Below are 6,000 nucleotides of genomic sequence, written 5' to 3' on the forward strand. Positions count from 1 at the left end.
ACCACTGCGTCCCTCTTATTTATTATTTTTACTTTATTATTTTTACAAATAACTCAAGGCAGTTATGCACTGATCTACCTAACATACTTTCTTCTTCCTATTTTTCCAATCCATTTGGTGATCTCTCCTATTTGGTGATTGGACAAAGTAGCCACTGATTACAGATTTGAACCCTAATTATTGTATTGTATCTCAGGGGTTGCCACAAAGAAGAGGGAGTCAAACTATTCTCCAAGGCACCTGAGGATAGAACAAGAAGCAATGGGTGGAAACTAATCAAGGAGAGAAGCAACTTAGAACTGAGGAGAAATTTCCTGACAGTTAGAACAATTAATCAGTGGAACAGCTTGACTCCAGAAGTTGTGAAAGCCCCAACACTGGAAGTCTTTAAGAAGATGTTGGCTAGCCATTTGTCTGAAACAGTATAGGGTTTCCTGCCTAGGCAGGGGGTTGGACTAGAAGACCTCCAAGGTCCCTTCCAACTCTGCTATTGTATTATCTTCAGGTTCCTGGTCAGCTTCTGTAACTTGAATGTAGCAAGTAATTAACTTCCATGCATTCTTCATGCCCACCCAGACTTGGTATCATCTTAGGAATAGGATAAGCACACAAAAGGAAATTACTATTGTGCAGGTACAGGATTTATGTTGAATGTATGAAAATCAGAAGCATATGCCCTTTCCAGTGAGTCTTTCTCACATTCATATTGTATCCACCCTGCTCAAATATAGTCACTGAAAAAGAGAAAGGAAGGAACAAACAGGTGGGAGGGAGGATTTAAGGTCAAGGAAAGGAAGAATGTTCAGTCTGTCAAACACTTTGAAACTTAGCAGAAACAGACGCTTGACGTGATTTCTTACATTACCCTCCCTCACAATTCCATCCATCTGTTCTCTATTGGATTAAAACACAATTTAGTACCAATAAAATCTCCATACCTCAGCTATCCCTCCCCACAAATCGGCTCATTCAGGAAATAAAGTGGTTTCCATCCACCTTATTTTTGAACCCAGGTACCCAAACAAGACAGATGATAGATAGATAGATAGATGATAGATCGATAGATGTTACATTACACTGTAAAATAAAAAGAGGGGCATGCATAAGTACACCAGCATGCCTACCGTCCCTGTCCTACTGTCCCCATTTACTCATATTCATTTCCTTTATTCATGTCCATGTTCATACTTATACCTGCTATCCTGTACATGTTTCACAAACTAATAAATAAATAATACACAAGAGTACAAATTCACACACCTATATTCCAAGGACTATATCAGGAAATTTGCAAGGTTGAACTAAACTAAGAATCAGTGATCAAACTTAAACCATTGAATCTCCAGATGCTGGCGTTAGCTGCAATGCCAATCAGTTTCAGACTGCTAGAACCTGGTTCTGTTTACAGATGCTTAAATACTTGAATCAGTTTTAAAGAATAGACCCCCTTCACCCATCCCCCACCCACAGACAGTATACATTTCCTTTTTCGACCAGATTTGTTTTACCCGGTCCTTCCAAATACACATTGCATGGGTGAATGTAGGGCTCTAGCTTTGGAACGCCATTTGTCAGAAATGGTAAAGGGTCTCCTGCTTTGGGGGCGGGGAAGGTTGGACTGGATGACCTACAAGGTCCCTTCCAACTCTGTTCACCTGTTAAAAGCAGTCGGGAATCTGTGCTAAGGATAATAGTATCTTTGTGCAACACCACTAGAAAGTATTTGACGTTCATTATGGATAGTCCTTGACTTGTGCCTGCAATGGGGACCTCTCTTAACATCTTCCATTTCCACTTCCCCAAATGAGTTCCTTGGATGCAATTCCCATTCATTCCAGCCCTTTGGAAATGTTGGCTGGGGACAGTGGACCTGCCATCCACCAGATTGGGAAAGGAGCCAGTGGGGGGGGGGGTGTCAAATTGCACATTTAGATTGCCACAACTTTCTCAACCAACCTCACACAAACCCCCAAAGTGCTTTCTTCCACCACTGCAACGCTTTTCTACAGGTTTGTGTGTGTGTGAGAGAGAGATTTACAATATACTGCAAGGTGCCTTCTGGGTTGCTGTTACCCCCTCCCACAGGTTCTATTACCCATAAGAAGGAAAGCGGGAAGGGGGGGGGTAGAGTCGGTGGTCAGAAGCCCCGTTGAGGGACATACCAACCCAACAGTCTCACCTGTCTTCTTTGCGGTCCGCAGGAGGTTGCCGCCTGGGCACGTGGAAATCCTTCCCCGGGACGAAACCGATTCCAAAGGACCTTATTCCTAATTTTTTTTTAAATTTAAAAAAAAAAAACTTTCCGTGTTCCCAGCAAAAACACCCCAGTCCAGCTTGTGGATTAAGCTCTCTCTTCCCCTCAAGCCTGAAGGACCTCGGCTTTCTCTTGGCTTTTGGCCCTTCGCGACCTTCCAGATGGGTTGGGAGTGGTCGGTTCACCTCCCTCGTTTTCGGGAGCAACCTCTCCTACCAACCCGTTGCTCCGAAGCCAAACCTCTCCTCTCCCTTTTCCCTGCCAGCCAGCCTGCCTCGCCTCTGCCACTCTCTCTCTCTCTCTCTCTCCGCGGTACTGTGGGAGGCGAGCTGGGAAGTGAATGTCAACGCACGAAATGAACGCGTTTCGTTCTTTTTCTTTTCTTCTTCTTGTTCTCAATCTTTCTGGACACGTCTGTTCTTTTTGTTTTTCCCCTCCCTCCTCTCCTCCTCCGGAAGAAAATATATCTTAAGTTGTTACATTTGCGTTTGTCTTACTGCCGCCACCCTCCCCCCCCCGCGCGCCTTTTCTTTTTTTTCCTTTTGAAGCCGTTTCTTTTGAAAGAACCAGTTGCAAAAAGAAGGAAAATATCCCTCGATCTTAACGATAATTTCGATGGGAGTCCCGGCTTAGAAACAAATGTGGGAAGTTTAAAAAAAAAAAAACCGCCCCCCTCTCCTAGAAAAATGAAATATCCTGGGAAATATTGTAAAGGGAGAATATTATATTTCCCTGGATCAGAAATGGAGAAACGTGTTTCTAGGCAGGAAGCAGACTCACTCTTAATTGCCCCCACCTTTGTCAATAGGCTATTAAAAAGCATGGGCATGTCTACTCTACATAACAAAGATCTCCCCCTTTCAGCACCAGGGTGATAGGATTAAGGCATGATAGCATTAGCCTTTTACCCATCTCACCGCACCTGGGAAGAAGCAATGCTAAACCTGGACTCAAATCACAGCCTACAGAGTTGCCCCTGCATGGCCCCATGGGAGTCTGATGACCAATCAGATTACAAACTCAAGATCAAAGGCCAGAGAGGGCATAAAACCAGGAAATTTCAGCATCTCGGTTTCTTTTTCTTTTTCACCCAACATCTGGAAGCATGTGATCCCTCTTTTCACATGGCTCCTGTTCACCATTAAAACCATCTTTCCAAGCAGCCTCCATGTTTCCAGGGTCTTTTTCCCCACTTGGAACTGAACCCAGAAGGACATTTCTTCCAACAAAACAAAGGAAAAAGATGAAAATGTTAGGAGCTGGGAATAATCGGGGATGATCCAGAATAATAGAGTTGGAAGGGACCTTGGAGGTCTTCTAGTCCAGGGGTCTCCAATCTTGGCAACTTTTAAGACCCGTGGACTTCAATTCCCAGAATTCCTCAGTTGGCTGAGGAATTCTGGGAATTGAAGTCCACGGGTCTTAAAGTTGCCAAGGTTGGAGACTCCTGTTCTAGTCCAACCCCCCTACTCAGGTCCCCAAGGCCACTTGTAGGCACACACACTTCCCCAAGGCCACTTGTAGGCACACACACTTCCCTTTAACATGCAGTGGTGGGGAAAACGTCACTGCCCATAGCTGAAGGCCATTCAAAATGTTTGCATTTCATAAGAATGATGCCTGCCCCGCCACTGTAAATGAAAGGTAAGAGTAATTTCTCTCCAGTCTGCAACAGAATATGTGCATTATTAAGAATCTTATTAAAATTATCGTAATATAAAATGCACATAAATATTTTATGCGTATGTACATCTGTATGAATGTGGATACATGTGCACATTGTGGGTGAAGGTGAAGGTTCCCCTTGCACATATGTGCTAGTCGTTCCTGACTCTAGGGAGTGATGCTCATCTCCATTTCTAAGCCGAAGAGCCATTGCTGTCCGAAGATGTCTCCGTGGTCATGTGGCTGGCATGACTAAACACCGAAGGCGCACGGAACGCTGTTATCTTCCCACCAAAGGTGGTCCCTATTTTTCTACTTGCATTTTTATGTGCTTTTGAACTGCTCGGTTGGCAGAAGCTGGGACAAGTAACAAGAGCTCACTCAGTTACGCGGCGTAGGGAGAGAGAAAATGCCCCAAGAAATCAGTCTTACTTGCTAATCTGATGATGTAACTTCTACTATTGTTTAATGGCAAATACTGATCATCGAAGTCAAACTGATTACTTGTATTTTTCCAAAGGCATACAATCCAAATTACATATGGAAAATTATTTATTCTTTGAAATTCTCCTTCCACCTGTTGGAAGAAATGTCCATCTGGGTTCAGTTCCAAGTGGGAAGAAAGACACTAGAAACATGGAGATTGCTTGGAAAGATGGTTTAATGGTGGTGAGCAGGACCACATTGGTTTGCGGTCCTGAGCAAAAAGGCACATGTCTGTGTGAGAGAGAGCAAAATTTTTATACCCCCTGTTGGGCTTTGAATTTGAGCTTGTATTCTGATTGGTTGTCAGGCTCCCATGGAGCCATGCAGGAGCAACTCTGTAGGCTGTCCTGAGTCCCAAGCTTGGTTGACTTTTGCTGGGTGATGATGTAATGAAAGGGCTTTGGGCAATTCCTACTATGGCTCTGCCTGATGGAGGTAGATATTTGTTATGTAGAATAGACTGACCCAGGCCTTAATGGCCAATTGACAATGGGGGGGGGGTTATGCCTCCCTTTTAGGGGAAATATTCTGCCCTTTTAATATTTCCTAAAATATTTCATTTTTCTAGGAGAGGTGTGGGTGTTAACTTCCTACACACCTATACTCACACTTTAGGATAAAGATTGGGTTCTTCCCTTCTCCATCTCCCTGCTGGATAATTTATTCCCCATGTTTTCTAATCCAGGTTGATGATTTCCAAGTAGGAAACCAGAAGGGTGGGGATACAAATTGTTCTTCTTCACTAGTTGATGAAGAGGTCCAATGTTTATATATGCAAAATAATATTTAAACAATTTTGGAGAACGGAGTTTCTGACAACTCTATCTTCACCAGGGGTGGGTTCCTGCCAGTTCTAACCTCTTCTATAGAAGAGGTTCCACAAATCTACAGTGCCATTTAGAACCGGTTCCAGCTCCCTCCCCCTGCCCTTCCGTACATCATCAAGATGAAGAGCAAGAGGAGGAATTCTGGGAGTGGAAGTCCACAAGTCTTAAAGCTGTCAAGTTTGAACACCCCTGGAGGTTTTTTTTTCTAAACGGTTAGGGGTGCAAGGGTCTTGTAACTTGGCAGCTTTAAGACTTGCACACTTCAATGCCAAAGTTCCTGAGCCAACATTTTGGTTGCTAAGCAAGAGCGTTGTTAAGTGAATTTCACTACATTTTACAAGTTGACCACGCCCACCCAGTCACATGGCAGGCAAGCCACTTCCACCCAGTCACATGGCAAGCAAGCCACTCCCACAAAACAGGCCACACCTACAGAAGAGGTTCTAAAAAAATTTGAAACCTACCACTGATCTTCACCTTCCATTTAGTCATCTTTGACCTGGATGCAATGCAATCAACATTTCCAAATAGAACAATCACATTGATGTACTTTCTAGCTCACCCTGGGCAGGTGTCCAAAGAATGGAAATGTCACCTGATGCTAGAAAGAGTCCAATTTTGGGCATGTGCTACATCAATTCAACTACCAAGGGTAATTTGTATATAAATTTGATTTGATTTCTAAATTACTGCCTTTAGGAAGGAAGAAAACAACCATGAAACATTCATGGATGGAAAGAGGCACTTCCTGGAATGACAAACGCCATA

At 43.6% G+C, this 6,000-nt stretch overlaps 1 protein-coding gene across 3 annotated transcripts in view; it reads right to left on the bottom strand.

Annotated features, from left to right (window-relative positions):
* Positions 1 to 2,667, bottom strand: part of SPATA13 (spermatogenesis associated 13) — a 95,766-nt gene extending 93,099 nt beyond the window's left edge. Inside the window, exon 1 of one of the 3 annotated variants that reach the window (XM_032220035.1) lies at positions 2,180 to 2,667. The gene's annotated coding sequence lies outside the window, so the exon portion shown is untranslated. The remainder of the gene's footprint in view (positions 1 to 2,179) is intronic. The other 2 variants (XM_032220034.1, XM_032220036.1) reach the window with 2 other exon arrangements.
* Positions 2,668 to 6,000: the final 3,333 nt, after the last annotated feature.

The sequence above is a fragment of the Thamnophis elegans genome, chromosome 6 (genome assembly GCF_009769535.1).
Source record: "Thamnophis elegans isolate rThaEle1 chromosome 6, rThaEle1.pri, whole genome shotgun sequence".
Lineage (NCBI taxonomy): Eukaryota > Metazoa > Chordata > Lepidosauria > Squamata > Colubridae > Thamnophis > Thamnophis elegans.